This window comes from Chiroxiphia lanceolata, chromosome 1 (assembly GCF_009829145.1).
Source record: "Chiroxiphia lanceolata isolate bChiLan1 chromosome 1, bChiLan1.pri, whole genome shotgun sequence".
NCBI classification, from domain to species: domain Eukaryota; kingdom Metazoa; phylum Chordata; class Aves; order Passeriformes; family Pipridae; genus Chiroxiphia; species Chiroxiphia lanceolata.
The window spans coordinates 127,958,251-127,977,203 of record NC_045637.1 but is presented as its reverse complement, the minus strand read 5'-3'; the positions used below and the strand labels follow the sequence as shown (position 1 = coordinate 127,977,203).

Here is an 18,953-nt window from a genome sequence, read left to right as displayed (position 1 = left end):
GGTGAGGTAGAAGCACAAAAAGAATTAAAAAGCCTCAAATCCTTAAGTCTTCAATATAGTAGACTCAAACTGACATGTAATTTTAGTACAGTAGGATTCATAAGGGTCGTAGGAAGAGTGTACTACAGAGAGCCACCCAGCATAGAGGCAGGTGTTGCTAAGGTCCCCAAGTGCTCAATATACAGTGCTAGCATAAGCAGAGTCCACAGGGGAAGCCTGTCCCTTGCTGCAGCCCAGGACATCTGCTACCTCCAGGTACACAGTAACCCCTGCCTCCGTGCTCTCAAAGAGCAACTCAGCTCTGTGAAGGCTTAAAGGTAAAAAATTAATAATAAAAAAGGACAAGAGAAAAAAACAAATCCACTGCTGGAACATTTCAATTAACACCATACATGACTCAAAATGGTCACAATTAAATATTCATTAAATATCTATAAATTAAACAAAAGTATATGTACCAACCAAATTCTCATCATACAAGCAACATGACATAACTTTAATATAATCACAGTGTGACACAGATTAATGTGTGTCCAGCTGAAATAATACCAGAGATGTACATGTAGTCCATCACTTTGGACTAACAACAGCACATGTGTCTTTGTGAATCATTACTGCTAGACTCATCTGACTGTATCTTGCAGTCTTACACAAGACGAGATTTTGTACATCAGAAAAAATATTTTTATAACAGATTTTCAAAACAAGTTTAGTTCTACTGATGAAGAAGCCCTGAGCCAAATTCCAGAAGAGAAATAGTGAAAAAAAAATACGTAATCAAGCAAACCTGGCAAAATTATCAAGCGGGGACAGTGAACTGCACTATTTAAGATCAATTTGACAACTTAACATTGTAATTACATTGTAGTGAATGAATCAGATCAATAAATAAGCTCAGGTAAGCAAGAAACACTTCCAAAATAAAAGATCTGTGGAAAGACTTTTTTTTAAAAAAGAAATTAAGATTTACCTTCTGAATTCATGAAGGAGAGTAGAAAAAAACAACATTAAATTTCCCATGAGACAGAGAAGAAATGCACATGAAACATAACAGAGTGAGAAGTGAACCAGCACTGGAAAAAACCTAACAATTGTTTGTACCCTCCCAACTCCACTCTCCAAAATAAAGAGAACATCATAATCCTATTTTTCCTAGAGTAAAAAAATAAAATTATTAGAGATTCCATAAAAATAACATAATAGCTTTTGGAATGTTACCGTAATACATATAGAAGGCTTTGCAATTAAAATTTTAGCCTTAAACATATAGTTTATGGGAGTAATACCTGTGCTTGATATTAACGATTTCCATTGAAAGATCATATTTTAGTTGATTTAATTTAATCTAGCTATTCTACTATCAAACTTATTCCATAGGGTGATGCTTGAGGTCATGATTTTGAGTTTATTTTGTCTGGGTTCTATTTATGGGAATAAGAAGACAGTTCAAACAAACAAAATCAAACAAACAAAACCCAAACCAAACCAAACCAAACCAAACCAAACCAAAAAAAAACAAACACGAAAAACAAAAACCCACAATCTAACAAATAAACATCTGGCAATGAATTTCTTGAAAAGGACTATCATAATACCTTTGCAAAATGTTTTTCAAAAAGAAGAGTTTGAAGTTTAGCAAGCAGAGAATGTCTGGCACCAGAGATATACCTCTTGATCTACTGAAACAAGAAAAGAACACTTAGAATTCTAATAAAGGTTTAGAATCACAAGCCATGCAATTCCTAGCAGAGGCAGTAATTGGAGAGCACTGATCAAAGATTTCACTACTCTATCTGCACTCCACCTTCTGTATGACACTAATTACACTCGTGCAATCCTGCCAGCACAAGAAGCATTGCTACAGTAGCCAAGCACAGATCCTGCTGGCAGTTACTTTTCTCACTGTAAGGTGGACCTGGATCAGCTGTCCTGTGTCCCCAACACTGTCTCCATATGCACACATGATGGGAAGGAGTGGAAATAATTTCACAGACTAGAATGTTAGGTAAGGAATTAGAAAAGAAAAAACTTTGACAGGAGAGCGGTTTGAGGACAGGAAGGAGGAGAAAGATTGTGGGTGATACTGACATTGCTGGTTCAGGACTCTTAACAAACTGGATCCTACTTAAAATAGTCTGGTATGAGCTACAAAAGGACAAGTGTCATATGCCATCATGGCACCCCTTCCAAGTCTTCCAGTACCATAATCTAACACTTCACCATAGAATCAGGGAATTGTTTAAGGCTGAAGAAATCTTTATGATTGTGTCCAACTGTTAACCTGGCACTGCCAAGTCCACCACTAAACCATGTCCCTAAGTGCCACAACTGCACATCTTTTAAACACCTCCAGGGATGCTGACTCATCTAATTCCCTGGACAGCCTGTTCCAATGCTTAACAATCCTTTCCATGAAGGATTTTTTTTCTTATAGCCAATCTAAACCTCCCTTGGCTCAATTTGAGGCTATACTATACATTTTGTCCAAACATTTACTTAATTCATTTGAAACATGTTGTAGTCCCATGTACATTTATTTTAGTAGCAAAGACAATTTATGCTTCATTCTCTAAAATGTAGGAAATCTCCTTTCAAATGTACACTGAATTCTGTATATTTATAACATCTCTATGGTTAAACTGCTAATTACAGTTGAATTTTACACTTTGCTACTAAAGAAAAACAATTTTAATGAGTAGCCCAAAAACTACATAATTGCAAAGATTTGTGAAGTCTTGTATATGGGAAGCTGTCCCAAAATGTTGCTACCAGTTTTAAAAAGACAAAGTCCAGTTTCAAAACCTTGTAGTTTTGAAAACAAAAGTCTCCCATTACCTAATCACAGATTTCTGAACATGTTAAACAGGCAGTTTTTATTTCCCTTGCTAACCTACACAATGCACTGTGCCCTTGGAGTCTGTCCTCAATTACATTCAGGATGCTCTACACAAAGCTGTAAAGAGTAATGCTGAGCATAGTCTGAAGACAAAGCCTTTTTCCTGAAAACAGTTGTTTCATAATAGTCATCCTGATAATATAGCTGCTAGCCAGGATTTCAATACATTGTTTTTTAACTATACAGGGAAGCTAGGTTAATAATGGGAAAAAAATGTTAAATTATCCTACTCAAGTAAAATGAATTTAGAATCTGCAGAACTAAGGAAGGGCCTTTTTTTTTTTCACATCCAATTTCAGAAAAAAAGAACTACTCGAGAAGTCATATGCAGTGCCTTTCCAACCTCAGGAGACAATGCCACAGTCTAAAATATCATGTGCTATGGCTTGAATATATTTTACACTTTGTGAGTATCCATTACATAACTTTTCTCCACTGCCTTTAATTATCCCATTAAGCAAGCTGGTATTTGCATCTGCACTTAGAGCAGCTGCACAGGAGCTGCAGGGCACAAGAACATAAAACCAAGAAGAAAAATTAATAAAACATTATCTTTTCCATTTAGTAAGTTCACTTTCTCTTTTAATGGAAACATTTGTATTAGTAGATACTATTTCAGTACTGTAAGGTTATAAATCACATAAACCTTGTATTATTCAAGTCGACTGAACTGCCAGACAAAAGTATCATCACTCACCAACAGCACAACTTGCCCTTAAGCTTTTCTCATTTTAGGGTACTTCTGAGGAGTCACTTTGTATCTGAAAATGTTATTCAAAACACAGAAAGCAGTGTAAATGGAATGAAACAGAAATCCTTCTGTTCTAAACCCCATATAGGAAATAACTTACAAGTGTATTTTACTGTATTGCACATCTTTAATTCAGACACATTTGTGAGAAAACAAAGATGAATGTTTCAATTAATTAAAAAATCTGCAAGTCATCACACATTCTTAAAAACAGCTACCAAGCTTCAAGACTGTTTATTTTTCAGCTAGCCCAAATAATTCAAAATACATCCATTACAGAATGAAATACTATCTTTTATGTAATAGCATAATAAATACATGCATTTAGAGAACAGCATACAAGATTAGGAGCCATTGTTCCTGAAAAAGCAATTCCAAATTGCTTGCTGGTTGCTGCTTTACTAGTTCCAGGCTCATGGAAGCTCCTATACCTGGGAAAAGGAGATCATGCTTCTATTGTGCATTAGAAGACTGAGACCTTGCATAAACAGATGAAGGAAGCAAAGTAACAGTTTTGGTTTTGCCCATCTGCTTCATTTCTGAAGTTCCAATTTTGTAGCTGTTTTAAAAATGTCCTTTTTATACAAAAGTATTATCCATGAGAATCTCACAACAATACTTTCTTGTATCTGGCTTTCTGCTGTCCTCATTAAGACTCTCCTTTTAGTGAAAATTACTCCAATTGAGATCTTTTCCAACCATCTCTATTTTTCACTGTAGAGCAAAGATAATGCATCTATTAAGAAACAGAAAAATCACTATTTCAGAGGCATCAGAAGCATATCACAGCATGGACTAATGGTCTATACCAGTTTTGGTGCCAAAATTCAGGTATGAATACAAATTGGACAGTACTTAACAACCTGAAAATTTCCCTCTTCCCAAAGCAGGTGTGTATTCAGGGGAAAAGTTCTTAAGGGGTGTAAGAGTAACATACGATTAGCACCTATCAAAGTAGCTGTATGCTTTTAAAAATGTAGTTTTATGTCAACACAGTATAGGCCTGAGATATATTGTTTTAAGTGTTTTGAACACTGTCATAAATCAAATTATAATAGTATATCATTTTACATAAGCTGTTTAATTGCATTGCTCATGAAGGATTGTGAGGACAAAGGAAATGTGACTCAGCTCAAGCAGCATATTTACACACACCCACAAAAAATATAGAGCAAGGATTCAGTAGACCTGTATATCACACACATCCCACCAATACGAAGGAAACTAAATTATCATGCAACTTTTATAAGTGTTAATTTGACTTTCAATTTCAGTTCAAGAACTGATTTAACAATATCAAGACTTTGGGTACCGCTGCCACTTTCTCCCAAGTTGGATGAAAAATATTTCCTTCTTTGTGAAAAATTAAACACCTAATTCCCATGGAGAGGCTCATGTCAGTGGTTAATTAGGGAACATTTTACAAAAAGAACTAAAAATTGTCATCAACACAGCAGGCAAATATTGACGTTTTTACAAGCACAGTCATGCCACAGTTTAATTTCTGGTTCCACATTTTGCAGGCAGGCAGGCAGCTGCTGCCCAGACAAGTAGAGAATCCCAACACTTACTGCAAATCCCAGCTTTCTGATACTTATTCAAACCAGCAAGAAACATTCCTCCTACATCACTTTCAAATATTTGATAGCCTGGCCATCCATTAAATGCATTTCATAGCAATGTCCATGGATCACTATATAATTCTTCCTGCCAGCTACCGAAAAATAATGTGATGCATAGGAAGCTGGGAGGGTTCCCAGGTCCCATGATACCTGACAGGCAGGGGGAACGTAGAAATAAAAGTCAGCAGAGTGAAAGCATAGCACTAATGCGAGAAGGCCAGTAACAGATTACACTGATTATTGAGTGGATATGAGATACTCTTTTTCACTGAGCAGCTGGACAGCAGGGTTAGCTGCTGGTCAGGTAGCAATCACATATTTGCAGTGAGAATTGATGCAGCCTATGGTCAGAAGTCATGTCCCTCCCTGTGTAAAGGCAACAAACAGCAACTGCCATAGGTTTACAGGGAATAAATACAAGAAACTGAAAAAAAATAGAAAAAATAAAAATCAAAAAAATAAAAAGGTAAAACCAAAATAAATCAATACAACAATAAAACCCCTAGATGACTTTTCTTCTCTTTCCCCATATATCCTCCCAAGTTTAAGTAAAATTCCATTTTTACTCTAAACTTGAAATCCCAATGCTAGGTGTGGCAGAGGTGATTCCGTAATGCCGTCTTCCTGAGATGGAAGATGGAGCCACAACCACTTGCAGTGGGCATACACATACACATTCAATTACAGGGGAAATTAGAGAGGATAAGAGATTACATCCTCCATCTAGAATACATACCCCGTGAGAGGAGCTGAGGCCGAGAGATGGTAGAGGTTAATTACCAGCTGGAACCCAAATGCTTTCTTTTTGACAATTCAAAATGTAAATCTGTTTAAGTGCCATAATTGTAACCAAGCACTAACACACACATTAACAGAAATATCCAACTATTTCAGTCATTTTCCCACTTTCCTTGGGGTGATCTGAAAAAAATATATCTTTTCCTTTCACTTACAACCACAGGATGAAAACAAACAAAAAAAATCCTCTCATTGTCAAAGACCAAATATTTAGCACAGATACATTCAGTTTCATAAATCTGCTACTCATCATACTCTGTTGAAGACATTGTTCTCTGCAGCACAATAAAAAGATGGAAACTTTCATAACATAGGAAAACTGTGCGTTCCACAATCACTGTAAAACATGTTCAATTCATTTTCAGACAAAAGGTCACCGTCAGCAAACACTGCTTCATCTTTTATGGGCTAAGACTAAAGCATTTAGTCACATTGTTATGGCCTGAGTTCCAACAGCCAAAAATGCCCAATGTCCTCCCCTATGTGACCGCTCTGTTGGTCAGGGCTGGGGGTGGTGTGGGACACCAGAGGCAATGAGTGCCCCCTAGACCTCCCTTGTGGGAAATCCTTTGCCGTGAGAGAGCAGCTGAAGGCAGATTCATCAGTGAATGAGCCAGAACTGAACAGGTCAAAGTAAAGGACTTCTCTATTATAAGAGATTTTAGAGGCAAGGGAGAGAAACAGCCAACACTCATTTGCTGAAACTATTAATGACTTTCATTAATGACCAAGGAAAAATTATTAGAACCAGAATAAAAAATTAAGAGTTCAGTGCTTCAAAATGTAAACATTTAATGGAAAACATATTTTTCTGTTAAAAAACCCCAAACCTCTAAATTCAAGTTAAAAATATATATATTCTCCTGTAATATTATCTTGAAAATAACATTTTTTAAGTTAAATGGAAAACAAGGAGATGTAACCTTCCATCTTTTCCCAGTCCATGGCTGAATATGGAATTCCCAACACAGATGGTAAAGAATATGAAATACAGTGAAAGTCCTCTGGGTTTGATATTCACCTGTCTCTTCTCAGCACCATCTAACTTGTATTACCTCAATTAGTATCTGCCAGAATTAGTAAAATGACATCTCTCTACTGCTACTATTATTTTGTTCGACCTTCATATCATGAACAAGAATGCAATTATGATAATAAGCCAATTATTTTTTACAATACGGCAATCAAAAAGACTACTACTCCCTCCCTTTTCTCATGATAATACCTGAACATTCTGGTTTTATTTGATTTTCAATTTCTCATATGCAACCATTATCATTAACATTTTGCTTAGTTTTTATTTCTTACTTCTAAATTAAAAAAAAATACTAACCAGTGAAGTTTTAGAATATTCAAAACAGCATACAGGATGTATGATTTATGTAGGACAATAAACAAATATTTTAATATTTAGTTGTATGAATTTTGAGTGACAGTACAACTGTCTCTTAGGACAACTAACTGTCAATAATGAATCAGCTACACCATCCTATGCATTGCATATTTTAGATAGATTATATAAAAACAATGTTAAGGACATTTGAGAGGATTTAAATTATTTTAGTACTTTATAGATAATCCAGTCATATCTGCCTACCAAAGGATTTTTTGCCCCATAATTCTTGCAGTTTTCATAGAGTTTTTTCCAAATATTGTTAAATTAAACCAAGTAATTTGGAAAAAAGTCAATGGTTTGCAGCCTTCTGATTATGAAAGTGACGTGTCCACATCATTGTGAGGTCAGATTTTTCACATACAGTGAAAAAGTAAATCAATCAGAAACCACCAGGTAAAAGTGACTTGAATAGGTTTGGATAGACTGAAATATAATTAATACAAAACTATTGTCCTAGTCAGACTATTGACTGCTAAAATAGTGACTGGTTTCATCCTAAAGATCACAAATTAAATAAAAATCATGCTATTTCAGAGGAAAGATTCTTTAATTTCTTCATCAGAAATGAAGCTTTCCAACTTTAATTATTGAGAGATTTATGGTCAAACTATAGACACATAAGTTGCAGAAGAAAAGAATTTTTTTGCTACCTACAATAACTTTTTTTAGTCAGAGCTATGTTACCCAAAAACAGATTCACTTATGATGAATCGTACAATTTTGCAATCAATTTTTGACTTGAGAGACAACTTAAGTATACTGCAACAAAAATATGCAACCTGAAACTCTATACATTTTATTTAAACAAACTGTGGTTCACTGTTAACCCCAAAAGAATCATGTCTGCTTTAGTACTCTACTTGTAGAACTGCTTTATGTAGATTGTAGCTCTATCTGTAAATTATATCTCAGTTAAGCAAAGATAATTGCTATTGATTCAAAAGATATTTCAAGTTTTCTGTAAGAGAATCAAAGATATGATAGGAAAGAGGCAAGCTGACATTCCACGTGGAAATTCATGAGTAACAGAAATTAAATGCACCCTTCTGCCACAATAAACAATAATTCTCCACTGCTAGAGAAGGACTTCACAATCATCATAATTTCACAGCATGTTAAAGCAATGGGAAGGGAAACTTCCATGCAGAGATTTCAGAAAAAAACAATAAATAAGCAGATAAAAAGTCAGAAGGCAAAAATTAAATAAATTACCCATATGAGTTTCCCTGGTGATTCACTAAAGGAAAGGTTTTGATGATCTAAACTATGTACAAGCAATAGTAAATCCAGCATTAGTACATGCTGGAACACGTTAAGCATATTTTAATGGCTCTCTCCATTTCAAAGCTTACTGTGTCCCACACGCTTCTGGATACTTTCTAATTTCCCTGAATAGCCCAACGTTTAACTCTCCATTGCATAATCATGTCTATAAGGTCATTCCACACATTTTTTATTTCTGTTAAAAATTCCTGCCAGGCATCTGTTTGGAACCTTTTCTCCTACCATTGTTTTTTCCATTTATGCCATCTGAGCACATTACTTACATCCATCCCAAAGTTCTAATTCAAGAGGACATTCATCTGAATCATGCCTTAGTTTTGCCCATACCTTTCCAAGTATGAGAGAGATTTTTATTTTCAGTCTGAATCTTTTTTTTAATAAAAAATAAACACCATCTGTTTCCTGTCAGCCACTACAACCCCAAGCAATTAAGATTAGATCCTTACAGAGGCTTATTAAAAAAAAAAAAAAATCCAGCATTTTGACAAGTCAATAGGCCCAGCAACCAAATGATACAAACTTAATCCAGTAAACAAAGTACAGCACATTGGCACCAAGTAGTAAACAGAAGGATTCTTCCTTTATACAATCACACCTCCAAATTTCCTAAATTAGGAGAAATATGCCAGCTAAACTGAAAAAAATTAAAATTGTTAGCCATTCTTTTCTGGTCCATTTGCTCTATGTCCCAATTCCTTTTTGGAGTTCAGTGAACTCCTCAGCCTTATCCTAATGTAACCTCTCTACTCTGTTTTATGAAGGACACAGAAGAGCAGAGCAAGTTGAATATAAGAAGATGGACCACAATAAGGACTTTTCCTTTGGTTGAACCCATCTTTGCCTACACTGAGAAAATTCTGTGATTACATCTAATCTCATTTGAGACTTTCCTACCCTATTTTAGTTTGTTGAAAAATTAAGAAAGATAAATCAGGCTCAGGAAACATATATGTAATCAAAACCTCAGGCAAAGAAGTTTTAACATAAGATAGATCTTATTGTACAAAGTGATTCTCTTCACATTTAAGCTGTAACACTATGGGTTTATATTGACTACGGCAAAAGAACTGCAGCAACAAAAGATAATTTTCCTTTGCACCCTCGTGATAGCAGATAAGAACATTTAATTTGAAAGCTCATATTCCAAAAATTGTTTTACTTTTTTCTTCCTGAGGAAAATTTAAACTAAGAAGCTGTCTGGTATTATCAGAAAACAATGCCACCATTGCCGAAGTTGAGGACTTGGAGCAAGAATTAAATATCCTTTGTGGTTTCTTTTACTTCATTGGCAGTACGAGTCAGATATCTCCATTCAGGACTAAATCTCTCTCAGTAATCAAAGTGAAAATTCATGTTAGTGGGCTTTCAGTCTTTTTGAATTAATACAGTGTACCAGTTTTAAATGGGATACAGTTAATTTTCTTCACAATAGTTCATATGGGGCTGTATTTTGGATTTGTGCTGATAACAGTGTTGATAACACATGGAAGTTTTAGCTACTGCTGAGCAGTGCTTACGCAAACTCAAGGCCTTTTCATGGGGCAGCAATTTGGCTGTGGGTGCACAAGAAATTAGGAGGGGACGCAGTCGGGACAAATGACCCCAACTGAACAAAAAGGATATTCCACACCACAGGACACCATGTTCAGCATATAAAGCTGGGGGATGAAGGGAAGGGAGGGAACATTCAGAGTGATGACATTTGTCTCCCCAACGGCTAAGTGGGATGGAGCCCTGCTTTCCTGGGGAAGGCTGCACACCTCCCTGCCCCTAGGAAGTGGTGAATGAATTCCTTAGTTTTCTTTGCTTGTGCACAACACCTCTGCTTTTCCTATTAAACTGACTTTATCTCAACCCACTCTTACTCTTGTGATTCTCTTCCCCAGGAGGAGTGAGTGAGCAGCCATTTGAGGCAGAGCCACCTGCCAGGATTAAACCATGACACAAGTTTACTCTAATTCAGAGTATTTTAGACCAAGCTCAGTGGGTACAATTAGAAACACTAACTGAGTTGAGTTAGTTGGGGTTATATCTCACCCATGTGTTAGTGTTTATTTTTTATCCACAGAAACGGCAGCCATATAAAGCAAACAAAAGAGTTTCACACAAGCACCACAAAACAGCCAGTTACATACAAACAGTTAATTTGAGTAAAGCAAATAGCAGAATGGTCAAAAACAAATTTCTTTTTAGTTGAACTTCTGAACTGTTTCAAACTCAGCCAAACTCAGCCAAAACTGATAAATCAAGTTTATCATGAGGCTAATATTTCACATTCGGCTTTTGTTTTAAGGCAAATTTTTATAGCCTGAAGAATGGAATTATAATAAAATGCTGACAAGCCCTTACCATACAAAATAGTTTCTGCTAGAGGGTGGATTGTCTATTCTTGACATTTCAAAATAAATAGATTTATATTTAAGAAATAAGATACAATTCACATTCAATAACAGTAACTCTTTATGGTTTTTTCTATTTGCTACATGTGAAATAACAACAAGACAAAGTTAAGATTCTTTTCCCTTCCTAAGTTCAAAGTTGAAATGCTTCAGAGTTCATCCCTAAGGCCAATTAGATCTATTAAGTCTCGCATGACAGCAGTATTTAAAAAAGAGAAGTATCCTTTGCAAAAGCAGAAGGACACGTGTTCTTGTGGTTTGGTTGCAACCCTTGTGAGTTATCTGTGGCTCCTATTATTTAATGCAACAGACAGCTGCTGTAGATTTTCTCCCTCTTCCTGCTACATAACTGAGTTTAAGTTTTCAAAAAAACCCAAAAGTTCTGAGCCTTCCACTAGTAAAGCATGGTGCCACTAACAGCATTCAGAAGAAATGCGTATACAGTGAAGGGCTGTTGTTACCTGCCATTTGTGACAAGAATCCGTACTAGATTGCACAACAAAACATCGTGACAACAATCTAGCACCCAAAACTTATAACCAAGAATATGAATCCTGTTGACTTGCCAGCAGAAACCTATTAAAATTAGAATGCCAGAACTATCCCAGTTTACTATTCTAATATACTTTAGATTATGAGTTAATATGAATGCTTTAAAGACCTTAAAACCAGACAATTTTCTGATGTGTGATAACAGCAGTTACTAAAATATACAAACTCAGTAAACAGGAACAAAATTTTTTAAAGTAGCCTTGATCTGATGACCTTCTGTTCACCAGAGGATACATTTTTCACATTCCTTGGTAAAAGGTACAGCTTTTCCTAAGTAGAAGTATCTACTTTGTTTTAGCTGTGCTCATTACCTTTGTGATCATTTTATGTAAAATTACCTGTAAACTACAGAAATATTTCCTTACACTATTTTGCTGACAGTAAAACCAACATTATTTTCACTCATTCTGATTTGCCTTTTTTTTTTCTTTAGGATTACCATTAGATAAACCCCATTTTCAATCAGAGCATAATCTTTCAATGTTTGTTTGATTCACATTTGATCATTCCCAAAACAAATGGTCACTGCTAGGTAGCTTTTTTCTATAAAGATTTTTTTTCCACCCATATGCATTACAGTTTTGAAAATATTTATTTTCAAGATACCCTGTTCAGTAACAACTGTTATACCAGCAATACTATCAATGGCACAATTTTGCACTGTGTAATTTCTATGTAGATCAATTAAATAGACCCAGATTATAATATTTAGCATTCTCACCTTCTGCAGATTGGCACTGTATGAATATACAGTTCATGCAATTCAATTTAACTAGCCCATCTTGACAGAAAACCTAATTTTCTGATGTAAACTCTGTCCAGAGTATGCACATACACACAGAGAATTTTTGATAGCTCACTTTTTCCTTATCCTCTTTTGGGTGTAACAGAGTTGGTAATTTTTTCAATACGCTTGGGAATACTATGTGAGAAGTTTCCAAGCCTTTGGAAACCCCACCTGTAACATAAAAAGTTGTATACAATAGACCTTTCAAGCTCATCAGAAGAATCATTTATGTAAATAAGCACAAGTTGAAGTATGAAGTCAGATCTTAATCTCTTAATTTTGCATATGTAAATCTGTCTTGAAATTGTATCTCAGATATGTAGCAGTCCAAATCCACTTCAGATCTTTGCTCTTCATTTTTTCTCTTTTCTGACATTTACTATGTGTATGTACTCTCTGTATCTAATAGTCCCATATGCAAATCCACTCTTTATCGTAACACAGGATAAAGGAATATTTTTATAACTGTATATTTGCAAGCCACACACAGAACAGAATAGAATAATAATAAGATCAGAGATACAATTTTACAGCAAGGCTTACATTAAATAAAGAAATGTGAATCACAGAATTCCCATCATAGCTATAAACATTTCGGCACTGGAAGGTTTTCTTTAGATTTATTTATGCAGCTTGTGACTCCTCGGGCCCAAGCAGGCTTTTATAGGGACATTATTGCTTGCCACATCTAAGCATCTTTAAACAACATTGAAATGAAAAATCATAGAAATTTTTAAAAATCCATTGTGAAATATTTTATTTTGTAGAGATACCAGTTCATGTTAACAGAGAGAAATAATAAGAGCATGGCAGATGGATGAAGGTGTTAGATAAACGAATGAAAAGGTAATATAAAGTGAATGCTATATTACAAGTATTGCAAGGTCCCTGGAAGTAAACTCAAGGGAAGAAATGAGGTTTGGTCCATGATCTGTGTTCTTCACATTGGGAGGAGATAGTGATTTTTACTTCTAGCCTTCATAGCAATAACATTTCAGTCCTAGCACTATACAGAGAATTTCCATTTCTATCATTTACAGAAGACTGTGCTCTTTGCCTACCCTTTTAAAGAAAATGAGCAAAGTATTTCCCCACATGAAATGAGATCTGCCATCTTTTTTCTTATTTCAAGGCATTTATAACAGGCAGAGATACAAAAAGGGAGTGACACCAGTATGAAAATTTACAAACTTCACCATCCTGGTTACTTTAAGGGTCAACATACATAAAGGAAAAGGGCAATCATCCAACTTCTGCTTCATCATTTACACAGAACATTTTATTGCTACTCTCCTTTTCCTCTGCTTTTACTGTACTTAACCAGAATGATGCTATGAAATACTTAATTCTCATACCTTTTCATTTCCTTACATCATTACAAATCCAGATCACTATCTAGTCTACTTTTTGTCTGGTTTTGATGTCACTGAAAGCCTGGCTTCAGGAAAGAGCAAAACAATTCCTATGGGACTTTACCTAATGATTCTTTCACTTTATACTTCAGGGATTGACGGAAATGGAAAAACCCTTGGATATTGCCCTCTGTAAAATACCACTCATTGCATTGCAATTTTAATGTAATTTGGAATTCACTAAGGACTTGGACCATAATTTATATCTGCCAAATATAAGTTAATTAATTCTAATGAGATTAAAATAATCTCCCATTTTGGTGCTATCATACAGCAAAGAGAAATCATGAAAAAGGAATTAATTCTTATTAAACTTTATTTCATAGTACCTATAAGAGGAACTTACATGACCAAATTTCACAATAATATTCTAAAAAAAAGATCACACCAAAGTCTTAAATAGACCATGAAAATCAGACACTTGAACTCACTAAAAAAGAAAACTTTGCTCTAAAACATAAAAACTTGTGTCCTTGTTAGTATCTAGAATAAATTTGCTTGAAGATATGGTTATTAGTAGATAGGATATTGCTATTCAATTTATATGCGGATCTCATTTCCATCAAGAGATTCAACAAATGACTAATCAATATTACATACAATTATTTTTATGTTTCTTGATCTTGTTAACATCTAACTCAAGAGAAAATGAAGGGTTAAATGTTGACATGTGGCTATATTTAGCATTAATTATGCATGAGTATACATACACACAGATATGGCTCAATGAAGCCATTACGACATTGATATCAGAACAAGTGCAACCTCTGTTATCATACAGCCATTAGCAGACTGCTGCAAATTTATAACCTCAAAGGATATTTAAAAGTTAATAGCAACACAATACACGGTGCTGTCCATGTCACAAAAGTCCTGAACTTTGTTGTTCACATTTTGTTATAGCACTTTAAACACAAAATAGTCACTACAAATCATCCTTCACTGAGCAACACCCTTCTGAGGGCTTACTGTAACGAGCCTTCCACATCATTCAGAAGAAAAATTCACAAAATTTTCATTGTCATTTTTCTTACTTACTTGACTGATATCTGTGTGTAGAGGGCTTAATTTTGTTTTCCTGAGTACTGAACTGAAAGTGCAAAGCCTGTGTAAACCTAGAACACATACGCTCACTAAGTGCTAAACTAAAATATTTCCATCCACTGTGCTCTGTAAACTGAGAGTAGGGTTTTTTTCATAGCATACAGGGATTTAACTACAGAATTCATTAAAGTGAGTGCAAGTCGTATAAGTAAAATTTACTGCCATGGAAAGAGTTATCCCTAGAATACATTTAATAAAATTTAAGTATGAGCTGCAGTACCTGCATAATTTAAATAGTCATCAGAGACAAAAATTGTTGTGAGTCTGCAACATAAAGCTGAAGGAAAAAGAGCTTTATGACGTCTGTGTCCAGCAACCATGGTAAAATATTATACACATCTTATAAGTGTCTAATTACTAATGACTTGTCTTTTATTTCATTTCATTTGACTATCTAAACTGTCTCTGAAGTGCCTATCTTCATTTGCATTTTAATGAGTAATAATTGATATTTATTCAGCACATTCTATTTGCATCTCAGAGGTTCATTTCCAGATTAATATTCTTATTACCTAAAACAAACTATGCATAGATATTCAGATTTGGGAATTACTAGAAAGCAAGCAAGACTCTGTGGGTAGCATTATAAGTTGGTCAACCTGCTGGCCTCAGCTTTAGCTGTTGCACTGCATTAGGTGTCGGTGGTGGTTGGAAATGCCTGGACTTTAGTTAGGTACACTGCAGTTCTAGAGAGACAAAGAATTAAAGAAACTGCTCACTAAGATGCCTAAAGGTCTTCAGTTTATGCCATTCCTGCCAAAGTAAGTACGATAAGTCACCCAGAAGAAATCAGTAGTAATCACTGCTTTCTACAATCACATTGATAGTAAAGAAAATATTAGAGTACACTGTGATCAAAAAGAAAAAAAAATCAGATACTCAGGCTAGTAAAAGTTTATGAACCAGACTGACTGGTATATAATGTGCCTTGACCATGCAAGTCCAACTAAGAGCAATGAAAATGTTCAGCATTAATTTCAGAAAGTGCTTTCCACCTGCATTTATTTGATTTCCAGTTTTGACAGTTACAATTCAGTAGTCACTCCAATGATTTCCTTACTTTGTTTGGCATCGCTTACATTAAAAAAAATAATAAACCCCAAACTTTATTGCTATAGTAAATTTGATTCCATATTTTACAGCTTTGGATATCTACAATATAAAGAAACAAACCCACACAAACACAGAAGTGACATTTAGATTTCATATTCATGACTGGTTCTCTAGCAGATCAGGTTTAAATGTCAAGCTTCTGTGAAGAGATTCCAGCCCCCTCCAACACTAATCTCTCTCATCCATACATTCTTTTCAGGAAATTTATATTCCAGCATTTTAGAAAGTACTTTGTATTCTTTTCTATATATCTCCCTATTTCCTGGGATAACGCTGACCTAATCTAAACCAAGCTCTTGTGCAATGATCTGCCCTAAATTTTAAAACTGTCAAGTGAAGGCTCTGCTCTCTGAACACTACTGATTAATGTTTTATCATACACAAAATATATTTAAAAATAGATATAAGGTGGATATCTAAGATAGCATCCTAGGCAATGCATCTTATGGATGAAGTCAGTCACTCTCCAAGCAGACATCTAGAATAAATGAAAGACACCTTGAAGTGCTTCGTCTCCTCCAGCTCTAAGTGATGCTTATGCTAACTCAGTGTTGCACAACAACACTGTAGGCAATGAAAACAGATCACTCCTTATGAAAGATACTAAGAAACATTATAAATTTTGAAAGAATTAGCAATATTTATGTGCATTTTCCAAAGGCATTCTGAATTAAGAAGGCTGTAGGTAGGGGACAGCACTTTAAAGTCTGAAGACAAAAATGAGGAAGAATATTACCATACGATGTCCAGTGGCATAATCTCTGGGAGTATGTATCATCCAAAAAGAAAGCTACAATCAAACAATGATATCCTTGGTTAGAGAAAATGAAGGTCCTCAAACAGCCTGTTCTAGCCATTTCTTTTATATACAGGAACAGAGAAAGCGTGGCTCTCAGAAAATTTGGGGTCACACTGACCAAATTCAAAAGGTAGCGTCTATTGCGGCTTATAAGAAGATTAATTACTGTTCAGTGTAATGCTAAAAGAACTTGCAGTTCTATATTTTTGTAACTTAGCTCTTATTACAAATACAGGTTTGTAAATAAGCATTCTTGTACCCAAATATCAATTCCAGTAATGATCCCCCTACATCATTCCATCAGACAAAGCAAGACCTAAGGAAGGACCACCAGTGTCCACAACCGAAGAGGTGGTGTAGAGGTCTCACCTAGAGCTGACTGTCTGGCAACCCACTCTACTATAGCAAAGGCAAACAAGAAGAGTCACCATGCTGGGACTAACTTGGAAAGTGTAAGCCTACAGCATTTGGTCAAGAACTAACATAAAGGGAAAAGAACCTACATCGTTCCCTTTTTCACTTGTTTAAGGTTTGGTTTTTATTGTCTTCAAGGTGGTACGTTTTGCTGGAACCTGAACTACTGTAGTTCTTGCTGTTTTCCAATTCTAAACTCTGAAGAAGTTAAAAACTGAAGAGTTATGTTTAAGCATTACTGTGTTAGTAACCCCTGGCTTACTTAACTAATTTTTTGATGTAAAAAGCTAAGGGAAAGAAGAACTTCCATTGAAGCACAGTATTCTTTTAAAAATCCTAGGGTACTAACAACATTAATAATTTTCCCATCTAATTATCTTTAAATGAGTGAGAAAATAACTTAAGACAGGCTCACAGTGTTTCAAATATTTCAAATCACATAGTTGATAATGATAGAGATGAAAGAAATAAGATCAGAGTACACAGCAGATTTAAAGAAAGCATATAGTCATTGCATAGCATGAGATGGCCTCTGGGCTGCAATCAGTCAGGAACCCCTTGTAAAATTAGTACAGTGATACAATGCAGAGTTTCTGGTTCAAAAAGTAAGAGCACTAATACTGAGTGAAATCCTTGCCCCATTTGATCTTAATAAAGGACTAAGGCAGGGAGATACATGGCTCCCTACAGCCAGATCCCTACAGCTTCGCACAGTGGTTCTGGGAAACCAGTGCCATTCCTTTTTCAGGATAAGCCTGCAGCAACGTTTTGATATGCTAACTCTGCTAACATAAGAATGCAAGAACATACGATAAAGATCATGATGTCTGGAAGCTTGAAGAGAAATAAGATTAATAAAGATATGTCAAATATATCCTTGTAAGATGACAAAAATGTTCTTAAACTAGCTAGCTAAACTTCATAACCGTGAATACAAATGAACCTGAACATTCAGATGCAAAGGAACATTAAGCCTAAAAACAGTGACGAACCAAAAAAAAGGTTTAAAATCATATTTTTTAAGCTGCCTGCAGTTACTGAGAAAAACTGATTTCAGATGTACAAGACCATTATATGATTTATTCTTTTCTGCAGAAGCAGGACACAATCACTTCTCTTCAGAGGAAGAATGCATTTCAAAACATTAAAATTGAAATAAATTAAATTTGCCCATAAAGGGAATAACATAAGGCTAAAAAGAATATGTGATGGAAGGTATAAATAGAGATGCAGAGAGAAAGAAAAATGGGCATATTTCAGTGGGCAGGCAAATGTCAAAGTCAACTAAGTTCATTTAAACATCCTTCCCATGTAAATTCCATATTAAGAAGAAAAAAATTAATCTGCAAAAGACCAAAGGCTCTGACTGGAAATGGTAAAAATACACAAGTTACACAAAGACATTTGAGCAACATAGGAATGGCCAAGAGCTCTGAGTGTCCAAAAATCTGGTAGGAGTTAGAGGAACACTTCAGAAAGCAGAAGCAAAAAGGAATGTAGCATTAAAAATGCAAAAAAAGAATCAGTGAACTCTGAAAGAGAAATTTATGACCTGTAAGTATTTTCATGAGCAGTTCCAATTAAATGCATTTGTGTCTAAAATATGAAGTACTGAAATCCAGTCTA

At 35.2% G+C, this 18,953-nt stretch overlaps 1 protein-coding gene across 9 annotated transcripts in view; it reads right to left on the bottom strand.

Moving 5' to 3' along the window:
• THSD7A (thrombospondin type 1 domain containing 7A) overlaps positions 1–18,953 on the bottom strand; it is a 281,746-nt gene that overhangs the window by 227,210 nt on the left and 35,583 nt on the right. For 6 of the 9 annotated variants that reach the window (XM_032686043.1, XM_032686034.1, XM_032685947.1 and 3 more), the window contains one exon: positions 3,594–3,657. The exons of the other annotated variants lie outside the window; for them this stretch is intronic. The gene's annotated coding sequence lies outside the window, so the exon portion shown is untranslated. The remainder of the gene's footprint in view (positions 1–3,593; positions 3,658–18,953) is intronic. 9 annotated transcript variants of the gene reach the window in all.